Source organism: Phyllobates terribilis, unplaced genomic scaffold (assembly GCF_046119375.1).
Source record: "Phyllobates terribilis strain yellow unplaced genomic scaffold, ASM4611937v1 Scaffold_5__5_contigs__length_657084704, whole genome shotgun sequence".
Lineage (NCBI taxonomy): Eukaryota > Metazoa > Chordata > Amphibia > Anura > Dendrobatidae > Phyllobates > Phyllobates terribilis.
Genome location: NW_027362765.1, coordinates 466,495,802 through 466,508,615, shown reverse-complemented (window position 1 = coordinate 466,508,615; position 12,814 = coordinate 466,495,802). Strand labels below are relative to the sequence as shown.

The window sequence follows — 12,814 nt, the reverse complement described above, 5'->3', positions numbered from 1 at the left end:
GCTAGCTTCCAATATTACATGTACTGTACTGTCTTCTACCTGTACTACATGTACTGTACGGCTAGCTCCCAATATTACATGTACTGTACTGTCTTCTACCTGTACTACATGTACTGTACGGCTAGCTTCCAATATTACATGTACTGTACTGTCTTCTACCTGTACTACATGTACTGTATGGCTAGCTCCCAATATTACATGTACTGTACTGTCTTCTACCTGTACTACATGTCCTGTGCGGCTAGCTTCCAATATTACATGTACTGTACTGTCTTCTACCTGTACTACATGTACTGTATGGCTAGCTCCCAATATTACATGTACTGTATTGTCTTCTACCTGCACTACATGTACTTTATGGCTAGCTCCCAATATTACATGTACTGTACTGTCTTCTACCTGTACTACATGTACTGTGCGGCTAGCTCCCAATATTACATGTACTGTACTGTCTTCTACCTGTACTACATGTACTTTACGGCTAGCTTCCAATATTACATGTACTGCACTGTCTTCTACCTGTACTACATGTACTGTACGGCTAGCTCCCAATATTACATGTACTGTACTGTCTTCTACCTGTACTACATGTACTTTATGGCTAGCTTCCAATATTACATGTACTGTACTGTCTTCTACCTGTACTACATGTACTGTACGGCAAGCTCCCAATATTACATGTACTGTACAGTCTTCTACCTGTACTACATGTACTGTGCGGCTAGCTTCCAATATTACATGTACTGTACTGTCTTCTACCTGTAGTACATGTACTGTATGGCTAGCTTCCAATATTACATGTACTGTACTGTCTTCTACCTGTACAACATGTACTGTACGGCTAGCTCCCAATATTACATGTACTGTACTGTCTTCTACCTGTACAACATGTACTGTACGGCTAGCTTCCAATATTACATGTACTGTACTGTCTTCTACCTGTACTACATGTACTGTGCGGCTAGCTTCCAATATTACATGTACTGTACTGTCTTCTATCTGTGCTACATGTACTGTACGGCTAGCTCCCAATATTACATGTACTGTACTGTCTTCTACCTGTACTACATGTACTGTGTGGCTAGCTTCCAATATTACATGTACTGTACTGTCTTCTACCTGTACTACATGTCCTGTGCGGCTAGCTTCCAATATTACATGTACTGTACTGTCTTCTACCTGTACTACATGTTCTGTACGGCTAGCTCCCAATATTAAATGTACTGTATTGTCTTCTACCTGCACTACATGTACTTTATGGCTAGCTCCCAATATTACATGTACTGTACTGTCTTCTACCTGTACTACATGTACTGTGCGGCTAGCTTCCAATATTACATGTACTGTACTGTCTTCTACCTGTACTACATGTACTGTACGGCTAGCTCCCAATATTACATGTACTGTACTGTCTTCTACCTGTACTACATGTACTGTGTGGCTAGCTTCCAATATTACATGTACTGTACTGTCTTCTACCTGTACTACATGTCCTGTGCGGCTAGCTTCCAATATTACATGTACTGTACTGTCTTCTACCTGTACTACATGTACTGTATGGCTAGCTCCCAATATTACATGTACTGTACTGTCTTCTACCTGTACTACATGTCCTGTGCGGCTAGCTCCCAATATTACATGTACTGTACTGTCTTCTACCTGTACTACATGTACTGTATGGCTAGCTCCCAATATTACATGTACTGTATTGTCTTCTACCTGCACTACATGTACTTTATGGCTAGCTCCCAATATTACATGTACTGTACTGTCTTCTACCTGTACTACATGTACTGTGCGGCTAGCTTCCAATATTACATGTACTGTACTGTCTTCTAACTGTACTACATGTACTGTACGGCTAGCTCCCAATATTACATGTACTGTACTGTCTTCTACCTGCACTACATGTATTTTATGGCTAGCTCCCAATATTACATGTACTGTACTGTCTTCTACCTGTACTACATGTACTGTACGGCTAGCTCCCAATATTACATGTACTGTACTGTCTTCTACCTGCACTACATGTACTGTGCGGCTAGCTCCCAATATTACATGTACTGTACTGTCTTCTACCTGTACTACATGTACTGTGCGGCTAGCTCCCAATATTACATGTACTGTACTGTCTTCTACCTGCACTACATGTACTTTATGGCTAGCTCCCAATATTACTTGTACTGTACTGTCTTCTACCTGTACTACATGTACTGTGCGGCTAGCTTCCAATATTACATGTACTGTACTGTCTTCTACCTGTACTACATGTACTTTACGGCTAGCTTCCAATATTACATGTACTGCACTGTCTTCTACCTGTACTACATGTACTGTACGGCTAGCTCCCAATATCACATGTACTGTACTGTCTTCTACCTGTACTACATGTACTGTGCGGCTAGCTCCCAATATTACATGTACTGTACTGTCTTCTACCTGCACTACATGTACTGTACGGCTAGCTCCCAATATTACATGTACTGCACTGTCTTCTACCTGCACTACATGTACTTTATGGCTAGATCCCAATATTACATGTACTGTACTGTCTTCTACCTGCACTACATGTACTTTATGGCTAGCTCCCAATATTACATGTACTGTACTGTCTTCTACCTGCACTACATGTTCTTTATGGCTAGCTCCCAATATTACATGTACTGTACTGTCTTCTACCTGCACTACATGTAGTTTATGGCTAGCTCCCAATATTACATGTACTGTACTGTCTTCTACCTGCACTACATGTACTGTACTGCTAGCTCCCAATATTACATGTACTGCACTGTCTTCTACCTGCACTACATGTACTTTATGGCTAGCTCCCAATATTACATGTACTGTACTGTCTTCTACCTGTACTACATGTACTGTACGGCTAGCTCCCAATATTACATGTACTGTACTGTCTTCTACCTGTACTACATGTCCTGTACGGCTAGCTCCCAATATTACATGTACTGCACTGTCTTCTACCTGCACTACATGTACTGTACGGCTAGCTCCCAATATTACATGTACTGCACTGTCTTCTACCTGCACTACATGTACTTTATGGCTAGCTCCCAATATTACATGTACTGTACTGTCTTCTACCTGCACTACATGTACTTTATGGCTAGCTCCCAATATTACATGTACTGTACTGTCGTCTACCTGCACTACATGTACTGTACGGCTAGCTCCCAATATTACATGTACTGTACTGTCTTCTACCTGTACTACATGTACTGTGCGGCTAGCTTCCAATATTACATGTACTGTACTGTCTTCTACCTGTACTACATGTACTGTACGGCTAGCTCCCAATATTACATGTACTGTACTGTCTTCTGCCTGTACTACATGTACTGTACGGCCAGCTCCCAATATTACATGTACTCTACTGTCTTCTACCTGTACTACATGTACTGTACGGCTAGCTCCCAATATTACATGTACTGTAATGTCTTCTGCCTGTACTACATCTACTGTGCGGCTAGCTCCCAATATTACATGTACTGTACTGTCTTCTATCTGTGCTACATGTACTGTACGGCTAGCTCCCAATATTACATGTACTGTACTGTCTTCTGCCTGTACTACATGTACTGTACGGCCAGCTCCCAATATTACATGTACTGTACTGTCTTCTACCTGTACTACATGTACTGTACGGCTAGCTCCCAATATTACATGTACTGTACTGTCTTCTGCCTGTACTACATGTACTGTGCGGCTAGCTTCCAATATTACATGTACTGTACTGTCTTCTACCTGTACTACATGTACTGCGCGGCTAGCTCCCAATATTACATGTACTGTACTGTCTTCTACCTGTACTACATGTACTGTGCGGCTAGCTCCCAATATTACATGTACTGTAGTGTCTTATCTCTGTACTACATGTACTGTACGGCTAGCTCCCAATATTACATGTACTGTACTGTCTTCTGCCTGTACTACATGTACTGTGTGGCTAGCTTCCAATATTACATGTACTGTAGTGTCTTATCTCTCTACTACATGTACTGTACGGCTAGCTCCCAATATTACATGTACTGTACTGTCTTCTGCCTGTACTACATGTACTGTGTGGCTAGCTCCCAATATTACATGTACTGTAGTGTCTTATCTCTCTACTACATGTACTGTACGGCTAGCTCCCAATATTACATGTACTGTACTGTCTTCTGCCTGTACTACATGTACTGTGTGGCTAGCTCCCAATATTACATGTACTGTAGTGTCTTATCTCTCTACTACATGTACTGTGCGGCTAGCTCCCAATATTACATGTACTGTAGTGTCTTATCTCTGTACTACATGAACTGTACGGCTAGCTCCCAATATTACATGTACTGTACTGTCTTCTGCCTGTACTACATGTACTGTGTGGCTAGCTCCCAATATTACATGTACTGTACTGTCTTCTACCTGTACTACATGTACTGTGCGGCTAGCTTCCAATATTACATGTACTGTACTGTCTTCTACCTGTACTACATGTACTGTGCGGCTAGCTCCCAATATTACATGTACTGTACTGTCTTCTACCTGTACTACATGTACTGTGCGGCTAGCTCCCAATATTACATGTACTGTACTGTCTTCTACCTGTACTACATGTACTTTACGGCTAGCTCCCAATATTACATGTACTGTACTGTCTTCTACCTGTACTACATGTACTGTGCGGCTAGCTCCCAATATTACATGTACTGTACTGTCTTCTACCTGTACTACATGTACTTTACGGCTAGCTTCCAATATTACATGTACTGTACTCTCTTCTACCTGTACTACATGTACTGTACGGCTAGCTCCCAATATTACATGTACTGTACTGTCTTCTACCTGTACTACATGTACTGTACGGCTAGCTCCCATTATCACATGTACTGTACTGTCTTCTACCTGTACTACATGTACTGTGCGGCTAGCTCCCAATATTACATGTACTGTACTGTCTTCTACCTGTACTACATGTACTGTGCGGCTAGCTCCCAATATTACATGTACTGCACTGTCTTCTACCTGCACTACATGTACTTTATGGCTAGCTCCCAATATTACATGTACTGTACTGTCTTCTACCTGTACTACATGTACTGTGCGGCTAGCTTCCAATATTACATGTACTGTACTGTCTTCTACCTGTACTACATGTACTTTACGGCTGGCTTCCAATATTACATGTACTGCACTGTCTTCTACCTGTACTACATGTACTGTATGGCTAGCTCCCAATATTACATGTACTGTACTGTCTTCTACCTGTACTACATGTACTTTACGGCTAGCTTCCAATATTACATGTACTGTACTGTCTTCTACCTGTACTACATGTACTGTACGGCTAGCTCCCAATATTACATGTACTGCACTGTCTTCTACCTGCACTACATGTACTTTATGGCTAGCTCCCAATATTACATGTACTGTACTGTCTTCTACCTGTACTACATGTACTGTGCGGCTAGCTCCCAATATTACATGTACTGCACTGTCTTCTACCTGCACTACATGTACTTTATGGCTAGCTCCCAATATTACATGTACTGTACTGTCTTCTACCTGTACTACATGTCCTGTGCGGCTAGCTCCCAATATTACATGTACTGTACTGTCTTCTACCTGTACTACATGTACTGTGTGGCTAGCTTCCAATATTACATGTACTGTACTGTCTTCTACCTGTACTACATGTACTTTATGGCTAGCTCCCAATATTACATGTACTGTACTGTCTTCTACCTGTACTACATGTACTGTGCGGCTAGCTTCCAATATTACATGTACTGTACTGTTTTCTACCTGTACTACATGTACTGTACGGCTAGCTCCCAATATTACATGTACTGTACTGTCTTCTACCTGTACTACATGTACTTTACGGCTAGCTTCCAATATTACATGTACTGCACTGTCTTCTACCTGTACTACATGTACTGTGTGGCTAGCTTCCAATATTACATGTACTGTACTGTCTTCTACCTGTACTACATGTCCTGTGCGGCTAGCTTCCAATATTACATGTACTGTACTGTCTTCTACCTGTACTACATGTACTGTACGGCTAGCTCCCAATATTACATGTACTGTATTATCTTCTACCTGCACTACATGTACTTTATGGCTAGCTCCCAATATTACATGTACTGTACTGTCTTCTACCTGTACTACATGTACTGTGCGGCTAGCTTCCAATATTACATGTACTGTACTGTCTTCTACCTGTACTACATGTACTGTACGGCTAGCTCCCAATATTACATGTACTGTACTGGCTTCTACCTGTACTACATGTACTGTACGGCTAGCTCCCAATATTACATGTACTGTACTGGCTTCTACCTGTACTACATGTACTTTACGGCTAGCTTCCAATATTACATGTACTGTACTGTCTTCTACCTGTACTACATGTACTGTACGGCTAGCTCCCAATATTACATGTACTGTACTGTCTTCTACCTGTACTACATGTACTGTACGGCTAGCTCCCAATATTACATGTACTGTACTGTCTTCTACCTGTACTACATTTACTGTACGGCTAGCTCCCATTATCACATGTACTGTACTGTCTTCTACCTGTACTACATGTACTGTGCGGCTAGCTTCCAATATTACATGTACTGTACTGTCTTCTACCTGTACTACATGTACTGTGTGGCTAGCTTCCAATATTACATGTACTGTACTGTCTTCTACCTGTACTACATGTCCTGTGCGGCTAGCTTCCAATATTACATGTACTGTACTGTCTTCTACCTGTACTACATGTACTGTACGGCTAGCTCCCAATATTACATGTATTGTATTGTCTTCTACCTGCACTACATGTACTTTATGGCTAGCTCCCAATATTACATGTAGTGTACTGTCTTCTACCTGTACTACATGTCTTGTGCGGCTAGCTTCCAATATTACATGTACTGTACTGTCTTCTACCTGTACTACATGTACTGTACAGCTAGCTCCCAATATTACATGTACTGTACTGTCTTCTACCTGTACTACATGTACTGTATGTTTAGCTCCCAATATTACATGTACTGTACTGTCTTCTACCTGTACTACATGTACTGTGCGGCTAGCTCCCAATATTACATGTACTGTACTGTCTTCTACCTGTACTACATGTACTGTGCGGCTAGCTTCCAATATTACATGTACTGTACTGTCTTCTACCTGTACTACATGTACTGTGCGGCTAGCTTCCAATATTACATGTACTGTACTGTCTTCTACCTGTACTACATGTACTGTACGGCTAGCTCCCAATATTACATGTACTGTACTGTCTTCTACCTGTACTACATGTACTGTGCGGCTAGCTCCCAATATTACATGTACTGTACTGTATTCTACCTGTACTACATGTACTTTACGGCTAGCTCCCAATATTACATGTACTGCACTGTCTTCTACCTGTACTACATGTACTGTACGGCTAGCTCCCAATATTACATGTACTGTACTGTCTTCTACCTGTACTACATGTACTGTACGGCTAGCTCCCAATATTGCATGTACTGTACTGTCTTCTACCTGTACTACATGTACTTTACGGCTAGCTTCCAATATTACATGTACTGTACTGTCTTCTACCTGTACTACATGTACTGTACGGCTAGCTTCCAATATTACATGTACTGTACTGTCTTCTACCTGTACTACATGTAATTTACGGCTAGCTCCCAATATTACATGTACTGTACTGTCTTCTACCTGTACTACATGTACTGTACGGCTAGCTTCCAATATTACATGTACTGCACTGTCTTCTACCTGTACTACATGTACTGTACGGCTAGCTCCCAATATTACATGTACTGTACTGCCTTCTACCTGTACTACATGTACTGTACGGCTTGCTCCCAATATTACATGTACTGTCTTCTACCTGTACTACATGTACTTTACGGCTAGCTCCCAATATTACATGTACTGTACTGTCTTCTACCTGTACAACATGTACTGTACAGCTAGCTCCCAATATTACATGTACTGTACTGTCTTCTACCTGTACTACATGTACTGTATGGCTAGCTTCCAATATTACATGTACTGTACTGTCTTCTACCTGTACAACATGTACTGTACGGCTAGCTCCCAATATTACATGTACTGTACTGTCTTCTACCTGTACAACATGTACTGTACGGCTAGCTTCCAATATTACATGTACTGTACTGTCTTCTACCTGTACTACATGTACTGTGCGGCTAGCTTCCAATATTACATGTACTGTACTGTCTTCTATCTGTGCTACATGTACTGTACGGCTAGCTCCCAATATTACATGTACTGTACTGTCTTCTACCTCTACTACATGTACTGTGTGGCTAGCTTCCAATATTACATGTACTGTACTGTCTTCTACCTGTACTACATGTCCTGTGCGGCTAGCTTCCAATATTACATGTACTGTACTGTCTTCTACATGTACTGTACGGCTAGCTCCCAATGTTACATGTACTGCACTGTCTTCTACCTGCACTACATGTACTTTATGGCTAGCTCCCAATATTACATGTACTGTACTGTCTTCTACCTGTACTACATGTACTGTGCGGCTAGCTTCCAATATTACATGTACTGTACTGTCTTCTACCTGTACTACATGTACTGTACGGCTAGCTCCCAATATTACATGTACTGTACTGTCTTCTACCTGTACTACATGTACTGTACGGCTAGCTTCCAATATTACATGTACTGTACTGTCTTCTACCTGTACTACATGTACTGTATGGCTAGCTCCCAATATTACATGTACTGTACTGTCTTCTACCTGTACTACATGTCCTGTGCGGCTAGCTTCCAATATTACATGTACTGTACTGTCTTCTACCTGTACTACATGTACTGTATGGCTAGCTCCCAATATTACATGTACTGTATTGTCTTCTACCTGCACTACATGTACTTTATGGCTAGCTCCCAATATTACATGTACTGTACTGTCTTCTACCTGTACTACATGTACTGTGCGGCTAGCTCCCAATATTACATGTACTGTACTGTCTTCTACCTGTACTACATGTACTTTACGGCTAGCTTCCAATATTACATGTACTGCACTGTCTTCTACCTGTACTACATGTACTGTACGGCTAGCTCCCAATATTACATGTACTGTACTGTCTTCTACCTGTACTACATGTACTTTATGGCTAGCTTCCAATATTACATGTACTGTACTGTCTTCTACCTGTACTACATGTACTGTACGGCAAGCTCCCAATATTACATGTACTGTACAGTCTTCTACCTGTACTACATGTACTGTGCGGCTAGCTTCCAATATTACATGTACTGTACTGTCTTCTACCTGTAGTACATGTACTGTATGGCTAGCTTCCAATATTACATGTACTGTACTGTCTTCTACCTGTACAACATGTACTGTACGGCTAGCTCCCAATATTACATGTACTGTACTGTCTTCTACCTGTACAACATGTACTGTACGGCTAGCTTCCAATATTACATGTACTGTACTGTCTTCTACCTGTACTACATGTACTGTGCGGCTAGCTTCCAATATTACATGTACTGTACTGTCTTCTATCTGTGCTACATGTACTGTACGGCTAGCTCCCAATATTACATGTACTGTACTGTCTTCTACCTGTACTACATGTACTGTGTGGCTAGCTTCCAATATTACATGTACTGTACTGTCTTCTACCTGTACTACATGTCCTGTGCGGCTAGCTTCCAATATTACATGTACTGTACTGTCTTCTACCTGTACTACATGTACTGTACGGCTAGCTCCCAATATTACATGTACTGTATTGTCTTCTACCTGCACTACATGTACTTTATGGCTAGCTCCCAATATTACATGTACTGTACTGTCTTCTACCTGTACTACATGTACTGTGCGGCTAGCTTCCAATATTACATGTACTGTACTGTCTTCTACCTGTACTACATGTACTGTACGGCTAGCTCCCAATATTACATGTACTGTACTGTCTTCTACCTGTACTACATGTACTGTACGGCTAGCTCCCAATATTGCATGTACTGTACTGTCTTCTACCTGTACTACATGTACTTTACGGCTAGCTTCCAATATTACATGTACTGTACTGTCTTCTACCTGTACTACATGTACTGTACGGCTAGCTTCCAATATTACATGTACTGTACTGTCTTCTACCTGTACTACATGTAATTTACGGCTAGCTCCCAATATTACATGTACTGTACTGTCTTCTACCTGTACTACATGTACTGTACGGCTAGCTTCCAATATTACATGTACTGCACTGTCTTCTACCTGTACTACATGTACTGTACGGCTAGCTCCCAATATTACATGTACTGTACTGCCTTCTACCTGTACTACATGTACTGTACGGCTTGCTCCCAATATTACATGTACTGTCTTCTACCTGTACTACATGTACTTTACGGCTAGCTCCCAATATTACATGTACTGTACTGTCTTCTACCTGTACAACATGTACTGTACAGCTAGCTCCCAATATTACATGTACTGTACTGTCTTCTACCTGTACTACATGTACTGTATGGCTAGCTTCCAATATTACATGTACTGTACTGTCTTCTACCTGTACAACATGTACTGTACGGCTAGCTCCCAATATTACATGTACTGTACTGTCTTCTACCTGTACAACATGTACTGTACGGCTAGCTTCCAATATTACATGTACTGTACTGTCTTCTACCTGTACTACATGTACTGTGCGGCTAGCTTCCAATATTACATGTACTGTACTGTCTTCTATCTGTGCTACATGTACTGTACGGCTAGCTCCCAATATTACATGTACTGTACTGTCTTCTACCTCTACTACATGTACTGTGTGGCTAGCTTCCAATATTACATGTACTGTACTGTCTTCTACCTGTACTACATGTCCTGTGCGGCTAGCTTCCAATATTACATGTACTGTACTGTCTTCTACATGTACTGTACGGCTAGCTCCCAATGTTACATGTACTGCACTGTCTTCTACCTGCACTACATGTACTTTATGGCTAGCTCCCAATATTACATGTACTGTACTGTCTTCTACCTGTACTACATGTACTGTGCGGCTAGCTTCCAATATTACATGTACTGTACTGTCTTCTACCTGTACTACATGTACTGTACGGCTAGCTCCCAATATTACATGTACTGTACTGTCTTCTACCTGTACTACATGTACTGTACGGCTAGCTTCCAATATTACATGTACTGTACTGTCTTCTACCTGTACTACATGTACTGTATGGCTAGCTCCCAATATTACATGTACTGTACTGTCTTCTACCTGTACTACATGTCCTGTGCGGCTAGCTTCCAATATTACATGTACTGTACTGTCTTCTACCTGTACTACATGTACTGTATGGCTAGCTCCCAATATTACATGTACTGTATTGTCTTCTACCTGCACTACATGTACTTTATGGCTAGCTCCCAATATTACATGTACTGTACTGTCTTCTACCTGTACTACATGTACTGTGCGGCTAGCTCCCAATATTACATGTACTGTACTGTCTTCTACCTGTACTACATGTACTTTACGGCTAGCTTCCAATATTACATGTACTGCACTGTCTTCTACCTGTACTACATGTACTGTACGGCTAGCTCCCAATATTACATGTACTGTACTGTCTTCTACCTGTACTACATGTACTTTATGGCTAGCTTCCAATATTACATGTACTGTACTGTCTTCTACCTGTACTACATGTACTGTACGGCAAGCTCCCAATATTACATGTACTGTACAGTCTTCTACCTGTACTACATGTACTGTGCGGCTAGCTTCCAATATTACATGTACTGTACTGTCTTCTACCTGTAGTACATGTACTGTATGGCTAGCTTCCAATATTACATGTACTGTACTGTCTTCTACCTGTACAACATGTACTGTACGGCTAGCTCCCAATATTACATGTACTGTACTGTCTTCTACCTGTACAACATGTACTGTACGGCTAGCTTCCAATATTACATGTACTGTACTGTCTTCTACCTGTACTACATGTACTGTGCGGCTAGCTTCCAATATTACATGTACTGTACTGTCTTCTATCTGTGCTACATGTACTGTACGGCTAGCTCCCAATATTACATGTACTGTACTGTCTTCTACCTGTACTACATGTACTGTGTGGCTAGCTTCCAATATTACATGTACTGTACTGTCTTCTACCTGTACTACATGTCCTGTGCGGCTAGCTTCCAATATTACATGTACTGTACTGTCTTCTACCTGTACTACATGTACTGTACGGCTAGCTCCCAATATTACATGTACTGTATTGTCTTCTACCTGCACTACATGTACTTTATGGCTAGCTCCCAATATTACATGTACTGTACTGTCTTCTACCTGTACTACATGTACTGTGCGGCTAGCTTCCAATATTACATGTACTGTACTGTCTTCTACCTGTACTACATGTACTGTACGGCTAGCTCCCAATATTACATGTACTGTACTGTCTTCTACCTGTACTACATGTACTGTGTGGCTAGCTTCCAATATTACATGTACTGTACTGTCTTCTACCTGTACTACATGTCCTGTGCGGCTAGCTTCCAATATTACATGTACTGTACTGTCTTCTACCTGTACTACATGTACTGTATGGCTAGCTCCCAATATTACATGTACTGTACTGTCTTCTACCTGTACTACATGTCCTGTGCGGCTAGCTCCCAATATTACATGTACTGTACTGTCTTCTACCTGTACTACATGTACTGTATGGCTAGCTCCCAATATTACATGTACTGTATTGTCTTCTACCTGCACTACATGTACTTTATGGC

General features: G+C 41.2%; 1 protein-coding gene across 1 annotated transcript in view; it reads left to right on the top strand.

Annotated features, from left to right (window-relative positions):
• Positions 1-12,814, top strand: part of CABCOCO1 (ciliary associated calcium binding coiled-coil 1) — a 296,096-nt gene that overhangs the window by 178,963 nt on the left and 104,319 nt on the right. The window lies entirely within an intron of this gene.